The sequence below is a fragment of the Corvus hawaiiensis genome, chromosome 9 (genome assembly GCF_020740725.1).
Source record: "Corvus hawaiiensis isolate bCorHaw1 chromosome 9, bCorHaw1.pri.cur, whole genome shotgun sequence".
Taxonomy (NCBI): Eukaryota; Metazoa; Chordata; class Aves; order Passeriformes; family Corvidae; genus Corvus; species Corvus hawaiiensis.
In genome coordinates, this window is record NC_063221.1 from 25,065,755 (window position 1) to 25,088,519 (window position 22,765).

Consider the following 22,765-nt stretch of genomic DNA (forward strand, 5'->3'; position numbering starts at 1 on the left):
AAAAGAAAAGTCAGCTTGAAGTGTCTTCAATTCTTGTAGCATCCTGTCTTCTGTCTGGCTTCTGTTTTCTTCTAGCAGTCCTGTCTGGCTCCAACGCTCAGTGCCAGGTGTTTGAGCAAAACACAGCTCTGGTGTGCTCATGAAGACCCCAAAGCATTGGGCCAGCAAAATGCCACCCTCTCCACCTGCCTGTCACCTTCTCAGCACTGTGAATCTCAGCTGGCAAAAGGATTTAAGTGACATGATCCCTGCTCAAAGCTTGGATGGCTGGGCTGGAATGTCCATATTTACCTAACACATCAGGCTTTCTGATCCCTATTCCAACAATTTAATCACCAAGCCACACTTAACACAGTTTTGGCCCAGCATCACACAGCCTAAATCCTGTCTGAATCCTTCTGCCAGCTGGTGTGACCCCTCTGAAGAACCAGAAGCAGCCTCTGAGAAATCTCAAGATGCAGGAAAATCAGTAGAGTTTAGGCTTCATCAATCCAGGCCATTTATTCTTAGCCAAACAGACAGGGAAAACATAGGGGAAAAAATATAACTGATTGCACCTACAACTCCTCAGTGACTTGTAAGAGGAAATGGAAAAGCTCCAGCTCTGCTTTCAGATCAGCTTCACCCCATTCCTGCTTAGGCTCCAGAAAGCACTGGACTTGGGGAGCAAAGGGGTGACATTGTTCTCTGAGCAATTTCCAACATGTCTGGGGCCTGGGTTTGTTTGTTCATAGCAGGGTAAATGTCTGCCTGATACAACTAAAATGTCCCATGCTGGCTATTAGTAATTTGAGCTGATGGCCTGGAAAAATCCACTACAAGTGACCGGGCATGGCCATAACACAAAGACTTATGGGACTGGGTTGGCTGGGACACTCCTGCCATCCGCACCTTGTCCTCACCATCCCAGTGCATCCAGGGTTTTCTTCTGGTTTCCTTCTCAAAGCAGCCTTTGCAAGCCCTATCCTGTGGTAGGCAGTGTTGTTGTCCTTCTTTGACAAATGTAATTTGGGTTTGAATCCTGCCTTAGCTTTGCAGAGCCTCATATATGAGTGAGTGTTGGGCAGTGCAGTTTGTGAGTCTCATGAAGAAATGCGACCTCATCCTCACTCCCTGCTTTTAAACTTTGTGCAGCAGGAGGCAGAAAGTGTGTGTGTGTGTAATATGCTCTTACAAGCATAAATAATAGATGTGAAGGAATCTGTTATATTTTTGCTATATTTTGGTGGTCTATAGGGTTTGAATAAGCACTGATTTCCTTTTTCCTTGTTTTCTGTTCCATCTTCTAGCAGTAGTGATATTATTGGGAAAGTGTTTTCCATTTCCTTGATGTCTTTTATCACCCACAGTGCGCATGTAAGCAAAATAGCACTAATCAGAGGAATAACCAGAGAACAGTGTAAGCCAGGCAATTGAGAAGAAACTTTGCTTATTTGTCAAAGGAGTCACTTCTGTGCCTGTAAAGCTGGAGCACTGTTGGAGACTGTCTGAAAATAATACATGTTAATGAAGCACGGAAATACATGGCAAAGTCTATGTTTCTCTGCAGCACCTGTGATCCATAGAGTGCATAGAACAATCTTTGTTAGCCTCTTAAAACAAACTCCTTATTTGAGAGAAACTCTTCTTTGTTTTTACTAGGTGAGATAAATGCGTTTCTTGTTCGGACACATGGTAGAAATGATTCTTAGCCATCTTTTCCCCCCCTTTTTTTTCCTAAAAATAAGCTGTGACGCTCAAATCATCTGCCCCCAATTTACTCCTGTGTGACCCTAAGACCCTGATCTGTCAGATCTGTCCACATCTGTGCCCACCACCGAAGAATGTGGCAGATTCAGCACAACATATGGCTGAAGCAGTGCATATGATATTCATGGGAAATGGAAGAAGCATCACCATTTCCTTCGTACCAAACACCTCCTTGAGCTATTTGTGCCCTGCACTCACAGAGATTCCAGGGTTTCGCTCTGCTGTGAATTACACTCAGCAATTGAAATTTCAGTGCAACTGTTTGCAGATGCATTTCTAGGGATTTCTTTAAGACATACTAGTGGCTGAGTTTTCCTAGCAAATAAATGAGCTTAGAAACAAGGCATGTTTTCAAGCCGTGACACCATTCCGAGGATGTGGCAAGACCCTTCTGGTTAGGGAATTCATTTTGCGTGCTATGAGGTTTAACTTATTTCCCTTTAAATCCTCAATTTCTCTTCTCCACTTCTTTGGATGAGGGTGGGAAATCCTAGAGACTCAGGCTTTTGCAAAGCTATAGTTCAAGCCAGGATTGAAAAATAACTTAGTGTTGTGTGTTTCAAGCTCGGGGTTACCTGACCCCCAACACCAGCTGCAATTTTCAGAGTTCAGCATCACAAAAATGTCAACAGACTTTGAAACTTGTTGGGGTTGCTCTGCTCCCCAGAGTTACCCTCTTTAGGGTATCTGAGCACAGTTTAAGCTGTGCCAGCCTTAGGTGAGCACTGTCTGGGGTGAGCTCTACAGCAGGGCAGTGCATTGTCACACCTCCCCACCCACTGCTGAGCCAGGTAATTGCTGCAGGGTCTGAGCCCACCTCAGACACAAGCCAGATCACAGCCTCAGCCTCTGCACAAAGAGCCAAGGGCAACTCATTTTGGCTCTTGCTCCTCTCCTTTGAAGGACACCCACATTGCCGCTTATTGTCATTCCATTGACACATGGTAGTCTGTTAAAATGCAGGAATTCAAATGTGTTTTTAAACTTGGGGTGCAAGGAAGCTGTTTGCCAGTTTTCCAAGAAGAGCTGTCATAGTGTAGTGTAACTGGACCCCCACTAAGGACTGGCACAAGTGGAAGGGTATTGGTTAAAAACCCCTTTACCTCCAAAGGAAATCGGTTTATGCTACAAAAGTTGTGTAGCCTAAACTCTACAAGAAAGGGTCATGAGTCATCGACTCTGTAATCCCAGGACAGAGAATTGTTTTGCACTTTTCTTAGGTAAGTTTGGTGTGATTCATGGTTCTCATTTATTCTCCCAGTGGGAAAAAAGCCTTGTATAGTTACAACAAATGCCTTAAAATAGAAAAGCATGACTTAACAATTTATTTTTTCAGCTCTTTTTTTTTTTTCTTTTAGTAAATGAAGAGAAAGGTAGTGCTGCCAGGAGAAGTGGAATGAAACAGTGTCAAATCATTTTTCAGTTCTGTAGGCAGCCTCTTACCCAGGAAGAATGCAAATTGCTGCTTAGCTGTTGACAAAAAAATTGTTTTGTGGATTTTTAGGTGGGAGGGAGCCTGAGAGTGTTACTCTTCTGGTCTCTCTTAGAATGGGAAGAGCTCATGGGGACACTTGTGTCCTGTGAGCCACATGAATGTGCTCAGTGTCGGAGTGTGCAAGCTGATGGTGTTTGACAGATAAAAGCAGATTCAGCCTGCAAGGTGGATGATTTGCACAATTGAAGTCCGGATATAGGTCTGGCTCTGGATGTTTTGTGCAGCTGATACCAACGCTGAGCAGAGAAATCTGGATGTCTGCTCCTGAGTAGGGTATCTCCACCCACGAGTGAGGATTGAGGGGTGTGATCATGTTCAGTTCCCGAGGCTATGCCCCTCCTGGGAGGGCTCTGGGTGGATGTTTCAAGGAAGGCTCAGATGCACCTCCCTGCTTCTCTTTTCCTCAGATGAGATGGGCCTCTGGGCACGGGCTTACAGTGCCCCAGTCCCTGCTGGTTTGTTTGTACACTGCTCTTGGGGCAGAGATAATGGGACTGATCCAAAGCCAGCTCCAAAGCAATCACAAGTCTTTCCTTTGTCTTCAGTGGGGTTTGGATCAGGCCCAAAGCTCATAAGCAGTTTTCCACCAAGAGTTCCCAGCACTTGTGTCAGTCACTGGCAACAAGGGAAGGGATAAATCCAGCATCGGCTGCTTCAGATGCCAGGCACATTCTGTGTGTGTGTGTGTGTGTGTGTCACAGGGGTGGATATAAACTCACGCAGTCCGGCTGGGTTCCTGCTAAACTGCATGACAGCTTGCAAAGGGCAGGCAGCTACGGGGCTGCTTCCAGGACCGACCTCGAAAGATTTCAGTCGGAAAAGAGCTGGGATGTTCTTGGCAGTGCCCAAGAAAACTTTTCTTGAGAGCAGCTGCCTGGGCACAGGGAAGGAGCTAGGATGGCCGCCCGGTCAGGCTGGCACAGAGAGGTGAGGATTTCCTCAGCATCCCACAAGGCAAGGCAGGGAGAAGGTAAGCACGGGAGAGACGCTTCTGCTCCCACGGGGCTCCCTGTGCTCCCCCAAACCTGTTTGTTTTCTCTCCAGGGCATTAAAGCTGCTCTTGTCCTGAGGGAGGGTGGTCAGTGGGGGGCACATGAGCTCGCCCACACCAGCGGGAGTTTCTCGACAGCCTCTGGTAGCCTTTGGATGCCGTCCCGGGTGTGTTTTAGGACTGGGTGTTCATTTAACATGAACCTTAGCCAGCCCCGACTGTGTGCGGGAGGAAGAGCCATGGGGGGACATGAGAAGGGAGAGGGGGAGGTGTTTTTCTTAGGAAAAAGGCAAGCAGAAATAGACACCCCTTGTCATTTTTTTTGGCAGGCGAGGATAGTTTTGGGAGGGCTGGAGGTCAGAGGAGCTAGATCTTCGCCTGGGTCTTTAATTGTTTTTTTGGCAACCCAATTGTTTTAATCCCCTCCTTTCAGGGGGGACAGGGGAGCCCTCCTGCCCCCTTCCTGTGCTGGGAGCAGGGCAGGAGCTCCTTTGTCACCTGCAGAGCTGTTTTCAGAGCAAGGTGCGGGCAGCTGGGATTTCCTGATGCAAAATGCAGCAGGAAAGCTGGGCTCTCCAGGCCAAGGAATTAATGACACTGTTAGGGGGGAATTTGAGTTTCCACATCACTAAGAAAAGGAACTGGATACCCGAGGCAATAGACCAAAGTCAAGCTATAAAGTAATTACATTTCTCCCTGTGCTTCATGTGTTTGTTTAATTTTAGTGTTTAAAGGGAAAGGTTTCCTGAAAGCACTGTGCCAGCAACTCTAAAAAATAATTGTGTGTCTTTCTTTAACATCTATTCTGGCAGGAATGTCCTGCCTATATTTTTTGGCAGAGGCTTTTGCTTTATCATTAGTCTTTTGACTATGGTTTTAAGTTAGGCTTGAGGTTGGTAAGATGGCAAACTCCACCATTTCTGGGTTGTCACCTCCATCTCTTACCCTTTACTTGTAGGACTATGGGGCGCTTTGCTATCCTGTGCTGTGTTAATCCCAGTTCCTCCATACAGCAGGCAAGAGTAATTTGCACAGCCATCTTTTGGCATTGCTGCCTGCCTGGCTGGATTGAGGTGTGAAAAACTGCAGACCTTTAAAGCAAAACTTGTGGAGACACCAGGCCAGCACTTTGCTCTGCACTCTGACCCTGTTTCTGGGTTGAGCCAGTGCTGCACCTGCAGCTGGCTCAGAATGCTGTGGGATGGTCCCTCCTGCAGACCCTCCCTGTGCCTGAAACACAGTGCTAGGTGTGAAGTGGGGGTACCCCTAATCCCACACAGGAGTCCCTTGAAAGGCGGGAGAGGTTTTCTCTAAGACTTGTGTATTTTTTGGTGTTCCTTTCTATGAATAACTTTTCAGTTTTAATAGTCTCTGAGGGGCTGCAGTGCCAGGAGAGCGACCACACTGCAGGACCTCATCTTGCAAAAGTGACAGCTTTGTAAGGGCACTTTGCAGTGACACACCTTTCTGCCTTGCCCTGCAGAAGCAGACCTGGCTGTGGTTCACGTGCCACTTCTGGGAGTTCTTTTCTGTGGGATATTTTATAAATCCTGTCCCTCTGCCTTTTGGCTGAGCTGCTATTCACAAGGTCATGACAACCACAGCCTGGTGCTAGACTTGGAAACATCAGGTGAACCACCCCAAACTGCCATTTGGCACCTGTGAAAGAAGCCCCAGCCCCTGACAGAAGGAAGGGAATGTGTGCCTGGAGCACCCTGCAGCTGGGGACAGAGCAGGTTGTCTGTCAGAATGAGAAGCATGTCATCACATAGCTTGCAAGGCAAGCAATTCCTACTCTCATATGCAAAACCACGCCTAAATCCCAGTCTGTGGAAATACACTGACACGCTGTGCATGTTAACACACCCTTCAGTGAACTGGGTAGCACAGAGGAGAGGTCAATAAATGGGGAAAATGAAAGGAATATGGTAGAACGTGCTCATGTGTTCATGCTAGAGTCGCTTGTTTTGGGATTTGGTTTTTTATTTTAGATTAGAAGTATCTTTTATTTGGTGCAACAGAGAAAGAGGAGAAAGCGTATCAGGCATATAATGAAATGGAACCATTTCAAAAGCAGGTGGCTGAGTGGCATGACATGGAAAAATGGCACAGCTGTTTTCGTGCACTCACTGTTAGTGTGTGTAAGCTGGAGATGTGAGCGACTGTGCAGAGCCCTGTGCAGAGCGAGATCCAAGCCCAAGCCTTATTTACAGTAGCCTCATTCTTTGTACTTCAGGAGAGAGTGAGCATTTTTATTCAGTATGATTGGAAAGACTCACCCCAGCACCTCTAAAGATGGAAATCCAGTACTCCTAGAGCTGCATGTTTAATTGGGGGTTTGGGAATATTAGGAAGCTGCTTAATTAATGCAATTGAAATAATTTGGTAGGACTTAAAGCCAGTCATTTCTCACAGCTAAACCCACACATCAACATCTACGTAGAACCTTTGTGCAGCTCTTCCCTTGAAGAATGAGATGTGATCATCTAAAACAGGGAACAGAAGTGCTTTGTAATGCAAAGTTTGCTGTCACGATGCTTTTGTGTAGAATGCAGATCATCTTAAAGTGTTATTGAGATAAGTGGGGTAGATTGAACCAGAGTGTATTGCTAAAGGTACATCTTTGTGTTTCTGGAGTAGCTGCAGATTTGGATATTAAACCTTATCCACAATGGGTTTGAGTGTTCTACACTGTGCTAGTTTCCCCTCACAAAGGTACTCAGTCTGTTCTGTTGGAAAGTCCGTGATGTAGTGTTTTTCTGTGATTATCCAGTAGAAGTTAGCTCTACTCTCATCCCTGGTTTGATAACATTAGAGAAAACCAGTTTTCTGAAGCTGTTGAGAGGATGCAATAACATTTTGATGCCTGTCATATTTTAAGATTTGCAGTTCCCTTCAATCATGTGTTCATTCATGACTCGTGCATGCAGACACAAAGCAGGTGTCCTGTGTGGTAGCAAACCTGTCTCCTTTGAGAAGTTTTGGCACTAGGACTGTACATGATAAAACACATGGACTTTCCATGATAGGAAAGTGCAGAACTAGGAACAAAGCTTGCTGCAGTCATCTTTTAGCAGCACTGACAGTGAAATCATGTAATTTCCCCTTGTAGGTATGATGCACCCAAAAAGAATCATCCCTTTTGCCAATAAAGGCTTTCTCTTTTTTCCTTCCCCTTCCCCTTGGTCAATTTTCACTGCTTGAAATTTAAGATAATTCCTGATCTCTTGTCTAGACAGTGGGTTTTAATTTTCTGACGTGTAAGGAGTTTTCTGGCCCTTCCTCATGCTGTTTTTCTGGCAGTCACAAGCTCTGTCGGACTGGTAGGGGAGGTGCATTGATTTGCAGCTGAATTCTCTGAGGCTCTGTCTGTGCTGGGTGATGCTGCAGAGGGCATGGAGGTGGTGTCAAATACATCCCCAAACCAGAGCAGCCAAGGTGGGACTATTTCAGCGAAGACAGTGGCTGTTCAGGGCAGGCAGGAGAGTCTTTGCATGACCCTTGGTGATGGCACATGTGAGTTGTAATGCCCAAGAGCAAGGGTTGGTCATCCCAAATCCCGGCTGTGACAAAGAGCTCAGCTGGGGGTAGCCTCTCTAGAGAGTAGGAAGCCTGTCCTGATGGAGAGGTCCTGGACCCAGCTGCCAGCAATAGTCCTCCAGTATCCTCCAGCAGTTGCACATGATGCAATTTGTGCTTGGAGTTCAGTGTTTACTAGCTGCAGATAGAGCTGTCCTCTCCAAATGTATCCTATTATATCCCGAACACATTTATGCTCCCAGCCTCCACTGAATGCTTAAGAATGGGTAGTACCACTTTACAAAGTGTTGGTGATGCCCACAACTTTAGCAGGAGTTTCTCCAGCTGGGATTTCTTTTCTGAAAGCCTCAGCCTCTGAGGTGTGTAAAGCAATGGGCAAGTACAGATTTCAGAAAGCTAGAATTTCAGATTACAGAAAGCTAGAATTTCTGCTGCTCAAGGTTGCAAGGAATGATGATTCTTAAGGGTTAAAAACTTCCTAGATATTGTATAGTTAAAATCACATGAATATTTATGTCACACCCATGATTTTGTGGGGAAATGATTTCCAGCCAGAGGGTCTCTGGATAGCAGCCGTGTGAGAGTTCCAGGAGCAGACTTTGATTTACTGCTGCAGTTCACTACACCTCATGCATACCATCAGCATACTCAAAATTATGGTGTTTTCTAATCTGACTATCTCTGCCCTCTCATTATGTCTTCCTGCCATTCTTTTTAGCCTGTCAGCTGTTTCAGTGGGTGTTTGGTGTAGCAGTGAGACAGACACTGCTGTTTCATTTTCTGGTGTGTTTGGTGGAGAGCTTGGGGTACTCCAGAAATGATAACAGACACAAACTGCTTTACATGAGAAATTGAGGCTGAAATTCAGAAGCCTTGAAACATGAGAATCAAGCCCTTATCTGTGGCCTTCATCACCTCCCTTGTGCATATGCTTTATCTATGCCTTTATTATATATCATTGCCAGACTATCCTGGCTCATTTTTCTCCCTCATCCCAATTCCCTGATGTCATATCAAGCATCCCTATGGGATAAGTCTCTCCCACTAGGTGCTTGCTCGTGGCTTCTCCCTGGTCCTTGCCCCATTTCTCCTGCTCTGCAGTTCTGTTACTTTCCTCTTTGCTTGATTTGGGCAGTGGTGGGAGCCCAGGGGCCGAGATGTCAGGGATGGATTTCTTGCTCTCTCTTCTGGTGCCCAGAGCCACAGTCATGTCCAGCAGCCAAGAAAGGAATTATAGCAAGGAAAGTCCTGAGCAATCCCCAGAAGAAGCAAGCCCTAGAAGCCCCAAAATGGAGCGAGATCAAGGCAGACAAAATCTGTAGAGGTTTTTCTCCCAAAGGCTAATAAATCTTCAGTGGGGTGTATTCAAAGGCTTTTCACTTTGCCAAATTTGGATGTAAAAGGCACATCCCTGTTCCCAGGGTGACACCAAATTTCCAGTCTCCTTTCCAGAAGATGGAGGCGTGAGAGCAACTCCAAAAAAATAATTGTTAGAATTTTTATATCGACTAAGCACTTTTCTCTAATCTTGCGTTGGAAAACTGCCAGGCCTCCCCTTCTCCCACTCTCCTTGCCATTTCCTAGAAAACTCTGCTGGAGGCAGACACCTGGCAAAGGAGAATTTCAGCCCCAGAGGCTTTAATGTGGTGAAACAGGGGCTCCTGATGGCACATGATTAGGGTATCCCTGCTAACACCCTTCTGGCATCCCAGTGCTGCGCTGCACCGCATCTCCCACCAGCTTGAACTCAGGGCCTCACGCTAGAAAATTCATTCCCTGTCACTTTGAGCAGGCTAAATGGGAGATGTAAAAGCACTTTGCAGTGTTCAGGGAGTATCAGGCATGAGTGCAAATGGGAAGACCGTGGCAAGTGCTCCCTGCCTGTGCTTCAAGGTAACCCCTGCCAGCGTGCGCCGCCTCCTTGCAAATGCCATACAACGTTTTTCACTCTCTGCTGGAGGAAAAAGCTGCCCTAAGAAAAGCAGAATGAGGGCTGATGTTTTGAAAGGTGTCCAAGAGTAACAAAACTCAACTCTCCAGGGCTGAGTTTTGCCTCTTGTGTTTCTCAACTAGGGTGGTTGAATGTGTTACAGACCTATCAGAAATTTTGCTACAAATGCACAAATATTAATCTACAGCCATTTCCTTTGCTTTCTTAAACATGAATGAGGATTTTTGTCTCTTTCTCCCTCCATAAATTGTTCATGGTCAGAGGGGGCATGTTCCGTGTCAAAGTCTTGACCGCCAGGATCAAACAAAAAACCCTTGTGAACTCAGAAGTGGAGACAAATAAATGACTATTACTTTTTTTTTCCTTTTGCCTGGAGTTAAACCTTTTCTGTCAACAATATTGACTTTGTTCACTTGGAAGGAAACAGAGGGAGAGAGAGAGAGGGAGATTTCTCTAGATGCTGCACAGAAAAAAAACATTTTGGAAGGAGGAATGAAAAAAGACAGAGGTTACAGGAAATGGTAGACATTTTTTGTTGAATTAAACCATTAGGAGTGACCCAAAAACCAACGGGAAAGAAAGGAAACAACTGGATACATTTAGGTCACAAGAACCAGCCAAACGGGGAGCTGAAACCAATTATCATAAATGAATGTTTCTCTTTTATTCATGACCACCGTGTATGCTCCCATGATGCTCTTTGTCTTATTATAAAAACAGATGAAACTATTTCGTTTTGTTCTTATACTTATTAGCTAATGCAACTTTTGGGCAATTTATCAAACACTAACACATGTTGTGATTAATAAGCTCAGAGAATTAATCACGGCTAAAGTCCTTTAAAAACCAGGGGATGTCGGGTCCCTCTTAAATATATGTTTGTGCAGGATTATGTAACTTAAGCAGTGACATCTAGTTTTGATGCATATTCATGCATTTTACATGCAGAAAGATCCCTGAAACCATATGTTCAAGCAAGTTATAATTACAGTAACTTCAATTTCTATGGGACTTTGCCCTGCAGCATGGGCGGAGCAAGCCCTGCTTGCCCTAGACGTGGGTGCTGGGGGTGGTGCACAGAGCCCACCCCCTCACTGCAATCGGGAGAGGGAAGCAGCATTTGGGGTTTGGACTGTTGCTGCTGGGCTTCAAAGGGGAGATGTCACAGTTGCTGTGGACCACAGAAAAAAACCCATCTGCTCCTTTTTAGATTCTTTCCCAGAGGTCTTGCTGCCCCTTTGAATCCAGATACCAGTGAGGGAGGAGGAAAATGCCACTAAACCTGGCCATTGCAGCTCTCAGCATCTTCCTCCCTCCCACTAACTCAGCACAGCCTCTAATGGGCCATAACTGGCTCTTAAGTGCCCCTAACCACTTCACTGAGGTTAGAATAAATTTCTAAATGGGGAAGAGGAATCAGAGGCAGCCAGCATATCCTGAAGCCTCACTGAGGTGTGAAGAAGCCGGTTCTGTGCTGTGAGATGCAGCTTCAGGGTCAGGGGAGCCTCCACGGGGGTAGTGGGGCAGTGAGCTGGAGCTTTACTTTAGGGTGGTCTTCTTGATAGGAAGACAACCACCAGCCAGAGGGGACCAGGGGGAATTCTTCTCACTGGAGCATTTGGAGTTGTGGAAGCAGATGTTGTGGGAGTTTGGGTGTCCTTTTCCATAGGCAGATCTGAGTGTCCGCAGTGAGGAGGGATGTGGGTGGAGAAGTGGTGACTTGGGCACTGGCAGAGGCTGAATTGCTTATAAATATTTCCCAACAGAAGCATTGAAAAGGCTTGCTTGCAGCCTGGCTGAGGGACTCTGTCGAAAGAGTGACATGAATCTTTTGAGGATGTTTGTTCTTCACTGAAATATATGCGCATATACATATTTTTGACTCTGCACCCCGGCTCCAGGCAAGACCAAATCTTAACATCCTTGAACATCACAATAGATGGAAAGTCTATTGTTTGGTTGCTGTGAAAATGAAGAAGTGCATCCCCATTTCTAAGCTCCAAAGTACAGTAAGGCAGCTCCCTGACGCTCCCTGTTAGCAGCCTGTTCTGCTCAGCGAGGTACTTGCTGTGTCAACAACCAGTTGACTTCAGCAGGAACAAAGTATTTGTTTAAGTGCTTTTATTGACTAGGGAGGGACTTATGCATGTGTTTAAATGCTTTCTAGAACTAAGGCATAAATGCTTGATTCTCACGGCCCAGCAAAATAATGGGGCTGGTCTTCAGTCAAGCATAAATTCTAGACTGTGCTACAGGAGTAGCTGAGTGAAATTCTATAGTATGGGTCAGAGCAGGTTTTCATAATGATCTTAAAATATCTGTATCTCTTCACAGACTGCAATGAGATTTAGATCTCAGTCTTTAAAAAAGAAAAAAGGTGAAAGTGAAGTTATTATCCTCTGTGGTCAAGGCATCTGAATAAACTCTTTCTTACTCATTAATGGCTGCGAAATGGAATTTACGCAAGTTTATGCAGCTAATTTGTCAAGCATTCAACAAAATATGCAAAAGGATGCTGCCAAGCCTGCTTGTGTGGAAGTACTCTGGCATTTAAGAAGAAAGAAACATCCCTAGAAAACACCTGTTGGCATTTTCCACAAGAACAAGATCTTTTTCTGTGCCTCTCACGTGTCAGCAAATTAATTTTTTTTCTCCCAACTTAATCCCAGTGAAGTGTATTTATTTTTTTTCTAAAATAGACACATACCACCAAAATGTTTCTGGTGTGTGTTAACAACATGTTGGCCTTATGGGCTACATTTCTTCTGGGGAAGGTAGACGACCTTCTTTTCCTTCGAGTTTCCAACCGAGATCGCCAGCAAAAGAAAATTAAAAAGCAGGCTTTTCATTTTCGTTTTTCGGCAACCCTGATGTGGTTGCCGAGGCATTGCTTAGAAACACAAACATTACAGCACATATGGAAGTCTACTGTCGAGTGGAACCGAGTCCTAAAGCAACATGTTAAGTCGGAAAAATTTATGTTCATGCTAAAGCAGCAGTGTGGTAATCGGTTTCAATGGAAGTAAAAGGAATGCATCAGAGATGAAAATGGCTCTCTCCCTTGGATGCAAGTGCAGGAATTCAGATCCATGGCCTGGGATGATTGTGTGAAGAGGAAGTTGCTTTTGTTAGGGCAAATCAGGCTTGTGGCAACTGTACTTCTCTCTGTGCACTTGCATCTGTGTGCATAGAAGCAGCTTTATTTTGGACAATTGTTTAGGATTAAAAGACCTTTAAGTCCATCAAGTAGCATATGCCCATTTATATACACTCAAAATACCCATTTTTTCCCTTTATTTGGATGTAAATGAGGTAGTTTCAGGCTTGCCGAGGGTGATGGAGGCACAAGTCCAAATTCTTGCTTTGCCAAGACAAGCCATTCAGCTCTTTCCAGGGGCCTTATCAGGGTTGCTTCTTTAGGTACCCTAGTATTAGGGAAAAGAGAGATAGGTATGTCCAGGAAGAGATTAGTCATGACTCTCTTAGGATGGTCTGAATAATCTCATGTTGGTGCTTTCTTCAATTGATTCAAAAGGGAGCCTGGAAAACTTGCTTAGACAAGATGTGATACCTTAAAGCAAATAAATCACATTTAACGCTTCCTCTCTGAAACCTGCCCTCCTGTCCACAAAAAGCTCTTGGCATCTTGACTGCATGTCTGGTTCAATACCTAAATATCTTCAAAAAGCCCAAATACCCCTAGTTTCTCATAATTATGTGCTTTCTTGCTTAAATTATGTTATTTCTTGCTTGTGAACTTGAACCTCCTTAACTAATGAGAAGAGTACAATGCTAAATAATGATGTCTGTGAATTTTTCAGATATTGGGAAGATTCACGCTTTAAAAATATTTCAGAGACAGAACTTCTAATACTATCAGGAAAAGGAAAAAAGGAGAACAGTGTTTATTGCTGCTGGAGTTGTGTACTTGCAGTCTCAGCATTTTCTAGTCAGTGGGCTAAAGCATTTTTGCAGATGTAATTGCCTTGAAAATTAACGTTTGCCTTTCTCTATTCCCAGGGAGGCTGCCTGCCTAGAGACTCGTCTGTTTTGGATTCTAGAGGTGAATCAAGTGTGGTGGTCAAACATGGTTTGGAGGGTGAAAGGCAGGTGGGAAACCTGCCCTGCCCTTCACCTGGTCCCATCCTTGAAGCGCCATCACCACTACTGCAGTACCAGGGGCAGGATAAAGTGCCAAGCTCCAGCTGCTTCTTTTCCCCATGGATATCATACCCCAGGCCTCAGCAGAGCTGAAATCTTGTGCTATGTGGGTTAGACATGCAGGTAGCCCAAAGCTGGGCTAAGCCCAGCTGAGGAGCTGCTGGAGCAAAGGCAGCAAGTGTCTTGCAGGAGAGAAGGAGGCTTTGAGGACCTAGCGCACAAATCCTTTGTATCCCAGTTTTATCAGCTTGCCTGCTGAGGGAATAGCTTGCTTTTTAAGTTGCTTATTGTTTCAGGCCTACAGCTAATCCTCTAAGAAAGTAATTTCTGTTGCTCATGGCTAATACCCCATCCTGCATTGAGAGTTATATCAGAGCAGAATTGCTGCTTAGTCACTGGCTGCTTTTCAGCCAAAGAAACATCATGGGTTCAGGATTATTGTGATTTTTTACTTTTTTCTCTCTCTCTTTTTTTTTAATCCAGATGAATATTTAGATGTCATTTTTGATGTTCAATTCCTTGATTTTGCCCAGTTGAAAAAGCCACCTATTTATATGAAAAATATTTTTGGAAGCCTGAAGATAACCACGTCACTCCCATGGTTAAAATGGGTTAAAATGTTATTACCATAGATCAATGGGATATGTACAGAATATGTTACAATGGGGCCTGTGTTAAGGATTTGTCAAGATTTCCATTATAAACCACTATTTTCGAGGGTTTATAACTCAGTCATAAAAGTTCATTCCAAGCTAAAACTTGGCAAACAAAATGTCAACCCAGGAGAGATTTTCTTTTACCAGATTTACTTTAATGCTTTAAACTGATTTGTCTATTTTAAAATTATACGAGTGCCCTGTTTTATAGACTTTCTGCGTATACAGGGTGCGTGTGTGCTAATATAACACACATACCAAGGAAAAAACAACGTTAAAAGCACATTAGCACAGCAAATCAGAGCTCCAAAAAAACCACAAGGTTAAAAATGAGGTTGGATTTGCAGTTTGTGGAATCTTAAGCATTGGAATGCCAACTTTGAGCTCAATCTTCAACTGGTGGCTTCTGCTGCTCGGGGCTGGTTTACACCAGCTGAGCTGCTGTCCTGTCGTGATGCCACCCAATGTGTGACACCTCCAGGCATCTGAAAAAGCTGCTGTTGAAAATTGGAAATCTTGACACTAAGGTGAAGGGTGGCTAGAGAGGATTGAGGACCTTCTCAGGGCAGCTAGTGTGACAGGGAGCAGATGTTCAGCTGATCTCCCATCCAGTGATCCTGGCTGCTCTTGATGGTCACAGGGAAGAGGTGGGTGTGGCAATGAGGTGCCAAGATTGGAGGATTAAAGCACAGCTCTCAGTCTCTTTCCCGCGATTAAGGAGCCAGAATCTGGCATCACCATGTAGTAGGTGGCCTGAGCTGTTCATCACTCTTAAACACAAATGTCATTGTCAACACCTACATCTGTCCTCGATGCCATGGTACCTGCTCCAAGTATTCCTTTCCCAGTGCTCTGTCTTTGGCTGTGATAGATGAAGCGTGGCTCATCCCACTCACAGCCCAAAGCCCTGCCTTGCAGCAGGGGCCTGCTGCAGAGGAGGACGTGCTGCTGGACTTTCAAACACCCAGCCTGAGCCCCTGAGTTTGGACAGGCAGCAGAGAAGCACAAAAGCCTCCAGGAGGTGTTGGAGGGGAGTTCTAAGGCCTGAGGGAACTGATTTGTGTCCTTTGACCACAGCAGGGGTCTCAGTTAACCCTGCTACCAGCCTGTGGGCCTCAGCTGGCTGCCCAATACCTTGAGGTGAATCCAAGCCTTGGCTCTTTGCAGGACTAAGCTTTAGAAACAGAGGGTCAGACCAGCTTTTCCCTCTCTGGAAGGGGATGTACAAGACTTGAGTTTGGCATCCTTCCCTGGTGCCCTGGCCCCCTTTCCCCTGAAATCCTGGGCTGTGACCTCTTTTCTCCTGATAAGACAGGGGTGTTTGTCATCTCCAAGTATCACTAGGCTGTGTTACACTCTGTTTCAGCAACCCCCTCCTGGGATCTTTTGTGGAGCTTGGTGTTGAGTCTCGCTTGCTCGTGGGTTTTGTTAATTGAGGGCAGAAGTAGGTTCCCCTCTCTGCCATAAATCCAGCGCGCACACACACGCACTTGTAAGATATTTAGAAAAGCTCTACTCTGCGTATCTTAAATGTGTGCGGGGGGGTGGGGGTGGGGAGTAAAGAAAAGCAATAAAGAGTCTACATTATACCACATGTGTGAGCAAAGGGCTGTGGTTAACTCTCTTCAGATAGATTTCAACCAGGGCCCCTTTGTAACAGCCCCCAGAAGACTACTGAAAAGTCGGCATCCATAGTTTTAAATAGGTTAATTTAAAAAATAAATTGTATTAGAGACTTTTCCTCCCCCCACCTCTGCAAACCAAATACACAAGTGGCACAAACAGGGAGAAATGCAGCTGGTTGTGTCTTACACTGGGTAGCCAGCTTCTCCTGGCACGTTGGGGACATCGGCAGTGGAGAAGGAGGGAAGAGAACCATGAGTGCCTCTACCTGGCAGTCCTTCTGTGCTGGGAGAAATGGATGGTAATTTTGTGGTCAGTGCTCTGGAGAGGGATGATGTTGAATAGGTTGGTGAGAATTTCTTGATGCATATGGGATAAAGAAAGCCTTGACCTAAAGAAGGGAGAGGGGAGCACTACAACCCCTGTATCCTTTTTCCTCCCTGCCCTACCTCACCTTCCCTTCACTTAGGAGTGGTGACAAGCTATTGCTTTTTCTGCTGCCTATATTGCTGCTGATTATGGGGTCCTCTGCTTGTCCTGACATGCCTGTGCTGCCCCCAGCCCCATCTATCCCCACGGTGTGCCCACAGCCAGCCGTGACAGAGTGACACACAGCCCTGTGACTCGTCCTGTGCTGACTGAGCACACAGGAGATTAAGGGACATTAATAAGAATCAGATTGAGAACAAAGTGAGTTGACAACTGGGCTTTGATTTTCCAAAGTGCTTTTTGGATGAAAAATGCTTCTCTCTCTTTTTTTTTTTTTTTTTTTGGATGTTGTTTGGCACAAAGGATGACATTATTTGCATTGGCACCTTTTCCAGATCAGCTCCCAGAACACTTCCAATCTAGGATTGGTGATTTTTCACTTGTCAAGAAAACAAAACAAACTGGAGTAGAAATGATGGGTTTGGCTTTTGTTTTGTGTGTTGTGAAAAACAAATAAACAAAACAAATATTTTTCCAAGTTTTTTAATGGAGAATCAAATTCCCATGCTTACCAGAGTTGCTAATTAAGCAAGCCAGATGGAGAACACTACACCCAGGGATGTGCAGTGTTTCCTCATAGCTAGTCAAACTGTTTATGAGTATAAGAAACGTACTACAAACATGTCTCTTCATCATTTTATTCATCATTGATGCTAAAAGTTCAACTATTAGATCAGTGGAAGCGAGATCTCACTTTTCTACTGAACTCTAAGTCAGAAATAAAACAGCTTCTCAGAGAACAATATAGCCACAGTGGAGGAAGCCGGGTCACCTTTTGGTGAATTTAAATGAGTTCTTAATGAAAAGGGGAATAAATTTTTCACACATTCCTCTGCATTAAAGAGGGGTCAGAGTCTAGCATCAAGGTGAGCCCAAACTCAGGAAAGACACAAAGGGAATTCCTGAGCTGCCGACAGAAACGTCTCTCCAGTCTGCCAGGAGCCAAAATGCTACTGCTGGAAAAACAGCAGGCAGGGTGGAAATCTGGGTCCAATGAAGGAGCAGCAAGGGAAGCTGTGGAGTGGGGTCGCAGAGGGGGGAAGATAAACAGCATCCCCACACCACAGAGGTCAAGCTTATTACAGAGATGAGGCTGGTGGTGGGTGTGAATAGGTTCAGCCAGATGGCAGGGACCAGCAATTCTGCCCCCTATTAATGAAACTTTGCAGCATCCAGTCCTTATTGTAAAGGTGTGAGGCACTTGAACACTGGCTGTCAGGATTTATTAAAAATGTGTGACGTCAGGCAATTTACCAAGTTCTCCATATCTCAGTTTTGCTCTCTGTAAAATGGGCTGTTACTCCAAGGGAATTACTGTAAGGATTAGCAATGGAGGTGGACAGGACAGCTTTTTTTTCCCTGAGAGTTGATTTATATTTATCTGTCTGATGCAAACTTTAAATGCCAATGCAATGGATGTTTTTTTAATATCTGGGTCATCTCTAAAGCAGCAATCCTGAGCTGTCGTTTGTATAGTGCTTTCCTGCTCTGTGGTGATCCTTGAAGATATTGCCAGTCAGATTTAAGAATGATCTTGCAAAAATGGATTTCACTTATGTGACTGCCACTTTACTCAGGTGGCATGACCACAGCCTCTTTCCAGGGCACACATACAGGGATCTGCTGGGCTGTGCTGGGATTTCTGACAGCGCTCCAGTCCCACCTGCAGTGCCCAGCTTCTCTGCTGTGGGAGTGGTGCCTTTGCTGGCTGTTCCTGGTGTCTCTCTGCTCCTCTCCATGAGTGAAGGAATGAATTGCAGTTCCATGGGTAGCCAGGAGCTGAGGCACTGTCGTCAGGAGCCCTGTGCAGACCTGGGCTGGTTGTGGCATGATGATGTCCCTTCTCAGCTGGACCTGTGGTGGCTTCGACCCCACTGTAGGAAGCTCAGCCCTGCTGTGTGGGGACAAGGGGTGACAGAGCTGTGGGCACAGTGGGATGGGCAGCCAGCCCTCCTGGGCCTCCAGCAGGGAGTGGTGGTGGGTACTGAGTGGGAAGACATCTCCAGGAATAGGGCCTGGCTTTGTTTTGTGTCTCGTTCCTAAATTAGACGTGTAATTACTCGAGTCTTTCCAGCATTAATAAGGGACAGGCATCTCCAGAGGGCAATTCAGACCTGAGTTGTGGGAAGCCCTCCTCGATAGGGAAAGGGGCCCAGTTAGGTTCCTAATTTAGGCTTCTTGGTCGAGAACTTCACATTTGGTGCAAAGACTCTCAGTCTTTGGTGATAAATCTTTGGGATAAGCATAAGAAAACATGTTAAAGCCTGCAAATATCCCCTATTGCTGATAGTGCCCAGGAGAGTTATCTCCTCTGGGAATGGCAACCATCCTCCTTCCCTGCATCTTCTGGGGGGAAATCAGGGGTCCACTGGAGGTAGATGGTGCTGAGCTGCCTTCCCTGTCTAAGTACCTGGTTCTTTTTCTATTATAACTTTATTTAAAAGGAGGGGCAGGGAGCAGTGGGGAGACAAGGAAAATATTTGTGTAAGAAAACTCCACTTTAAAAGACAGCTTAAAACTGGGATTAATAAGTCTGCTTTTATGGAAGCATTTCTACATGTTGTAAAACATTTTTAAAAACATTGTAAAAACTACAGAGTTTCACGTTAAATATGGCTGATTTTCTTTATAGAGCTGACCTGCTTCCCAGAGGTGATGTATACACACCATATGACACAGGGGTTGCTAGGGTAGGCAGTGTTTTTACATTGATTACTGTAGTAAATAATAATGTAAAACTGTGTATAAATAGGGAGTTCAATCCAGAGCTACCTCTGGGGTCTGCAGTTCTTTACACATGGCCCATTTTTCATCACTTCTGTGATTATTTTATTTTATTTTTTTGGAGGAAGAAGGAAAAGGGGGAGGGAATGTGCTGGGTTATTTTTTTTCTTCTCTCTCTTTTTTTTTTTTTTTCCCTCAAAAGAATATCTCCTCTTGGGTCAGCTGTTGAGCAGATGCCAAAAATACTGGTCAATGCTATGGGGAATTTCTTCACTTGGCAATGCAGGCGTTCCAAAGAAAAACAACATGGAGCTGAGGTGGTCAAAGAGGAGTGGGCAGATGACGTGCATGCTGTAGTTTAGAGACTGGGGAAGACATGAGAATATTGTCCAGATATCCCTCAGGAGCAGCAGCCAAGTGAATAACTCTGCTCCCTGCCTACGTAAAATACAAAGTGGTGGGTTTAGACTGCAAAAAGGTGGCTTCATATCCCTTGGAAAAACTTGATAATTGGATAGATGAAGAAGTGCTGGGAGCAGGTCGATGCCTGTCTGTCTGGCTGCTCAGGGATGAACCCCACTGCTGGGATATACCCATTGCTACGAGCAGCTCTGGGCAGGGAGATTTCAGCTCCCTTTTGATGGAGACACAATTAATCACCCCTTAAATACGTGCTTTGATGACATTGCCCCTTACACAGGGCTTGTCCCAGCTGGAGGAGAGTGGAGGGGAAACGAGGACCTTCCTGGCTGGTCTAATAGCCCTGGTGTCCCTGGTGAAATTATTGGCCACCACTTAATGCAATTTGTTTCATTTTGCAATTATTCTTCAGGGGGATTTTATAAGCTCCTGTAATAAGTCACTTCTGCTGGGATCCGGAGAGGAAGTGACCTGTATTAGAGGCAGAAGCATTAGCCCAGCCTCCCCTCCACACTGCCTTGGGATCCCAACACAGTGCTTTCCACAGTCCTGTGTGCATGCACTGTGTAGGTGTGTGTGTATGGATACATGTACAGTTCTATATATGACTTTTTATATAGAGTTATGTGCGTGTGCTACACATGGAAGCAGGGGTCCTCAGGTTTTAGGGGCTGAGAAGCACAAAAACCAGCTGAGCTCTCTGATGTTTGTGCCACAGAGAGATGTGCCAGCAGAAACCAGTTGCCTGCTGGTTTTCCTTGGCCGGACTGGAGGTACTTAAGCACAGGTGCTCATGCTCCCAAATCCATGGTCATGACTGAGCTCCTGCTCTCCAGTCTATGTTTTCCCTTCAAGGTATGCTGTGAGCTGGCTTTCCCAGGGGAGGCTTTCAGGTTCTGGTGGTGGAGCTGGGCAATACTTCAGCTAGCTGCTCTCCTGGGCTTTTTCTGCACGTACAGAAATATCAGGCTCGGGCAGCTTCCCATGGATGTAAGGCAGGCACAGGCCACAAACAACGCGCCATTTCCACATGAGCAAGAGCCCTACGCGTGCACGCTCGCCATAAACGTGTCACCCTGTCCCATCCCCACACAATGAGCGCCCGTATAACCACACACGCAGAGACGCACACACGCTCCTCTTCCAGATTCCAGCGGGGCTGCGAGTTTTAACTACCTAAATTAAAAACAGATTCCGTCCTCCAGTGGGGAGCTGCCAGAAACTCGTCTTTTCCCCCCTCTCTGACTTTTCTCTCCCAAATGCATTGAGGAAAAAATACATGCAGTTCTCCAAAGGGGCAAATGGCTTCTCAGCATGCAGAGAGGTTGAGGGTGGGGGCAGGGGGACACAGGGAGGAGGAAAAGGGAATGCACAGAATTACTTTCTAGTGGTAGAAGAATAAACAGCTTAAGTTAATAAAGTTGAGGCCAAGGAGAACTATTTGGAGAGTGTGGAGGAAGTCAGGGATTAGTGAGAAAATAGGAGCGCAAGAGCAGGAAATAGTGTGGCAGTGCAGTGGACCTGAAGGGAGAGCCAAGGATGGAGGGATGGAGAGATTTGGCCAGCATGGCAGGGACGAGAGTGGGAAACTGAAGGGCTGGCAGCTCTAAGTCACAGCACTGCTGAAGACATGTCACCTTGTTTTCGCCAAAATCTGCCTTGGGAGCCAAAATCTCTACCGAAAATCATGGAACCTATTTTTAGGAGTGAGTTTACTGATGGAGATGCCTTCTTTGTTGTGAGGCACGTGTAGCAGAAACTAAAAGGGAAAAAAACTAAGAGGAGAAAGGGGAGCTCTGGCGTGAGAGGACAATGTCAGCCCCATGGGAGGACACCAAAGCTCCCAGCCCTGCAGTCTCTGCTGTCCCAAGCGCCCTCTGACAGTGCTGCTGTCCCAGCATGGGCAGCCCCTTTGAGTGACAGCCCCTGGCGCCAGGCACGTTGCTGACTCGATGACTTTTTGCAACTGTCGGAGAAGCTTAGCAGATAAGCACACAACAGTTTTTATTATTCCAAGAGGCAGAAGACTCGCCTTAGTGAGCGGTAACAAATACGGACATTCACGACCAGGATTAGAACAAACTGCACTGGTGGGCAAGGGCCAAAGGCAGCACGGAGCTGCAGTGTAACCCAAAACCTCCACAGCTGTTTTCATTTTCCTCCCTTCAACACAGTCCCTGTGTGGTACTTCAGGGAGAATTATGAAAGTGGCGTGTAATTCAGAGAAGTAATGTCTTTCTTTTTTTTTTCCCCCTCCCTTCTCTCTTGCTCTCTTTTTCTCGGAGTAATGAAAATTGCTGTGGTAGATCGTTTTGGATTCAAGGGAAATATTGGACTCTGTTTTCTGTAGCATCTCTCTCATCCCTCAGCAGTCAAAACCATAAATTAAAAAAAAAAAAGAAGTAAAAAGAAAGAGGTGAACAGCTTTGAAACCCTGGACATTGTGCGAATGAATGCAGTGACTTCAGGGACCTTGGTGGCCTGAGAGAGACTTGCTGCTTTCATTCCAGTACAAAGCCTGATCTGTACAAATCCCCACTCCGGAGAAGGGGATTCTGCTGCCGTGAAGCCCCGCTGGCTCCCACCAGCATTTGGATGGGAATTGTTTAAAAAGCATGAGGCCACATCCTCTGCTGTATCCTGGTGATTCACACCAGCCTGGAGGATGCTCTGCCTCTAAGAAAAAACCATGATTTTATTTCTGGAAGACAAATCCTCACCTGATCTAATGCTCTTTGCTCTGCTGGGCTTAGGCCTGCAGAGAATTTAGCCTTCTTGTTCTTAAACAGAAACGATCAAATTGTGGTTCCTCTGTCCTGTTGCCGGCACAGTTTTCCAAGAGGTTCTGCATTTTCTCATTAAAATCTCTAATTCTCGCATGCACAAAAAATCTGAAAGTATTTCTTCTTTTGGTCAACTAAAATATTTTGTTTAAAGCATTTTGAGGCCTTTCCTTTCAATTTTGC

The 22,765-nt window shown here is 45.5% G+C and overlaps 1 long non-coding RNA gene across 1 annotated transcript in view; it reads left to right on the forward strand.

Moving 5' to 3' along the window:
- Positions 1–3,962: 3,962 nt before the first annotated feature.
- LOC125330193 overlaps positions 3,963–22,765 on the forward strand; it is a 119,190-nt gene continuing 100,387 nt past the window's right edge. Inside the window, exon 1 of the long non-coding RNA XR_007205407.1 lies at positions 3,963–4,171. This is a non-coding gene — a long non-coding RNA (uncharacterized LOC125330193). The remainder of the gene's footprint in view (positions 4,172–22,765) is intronic.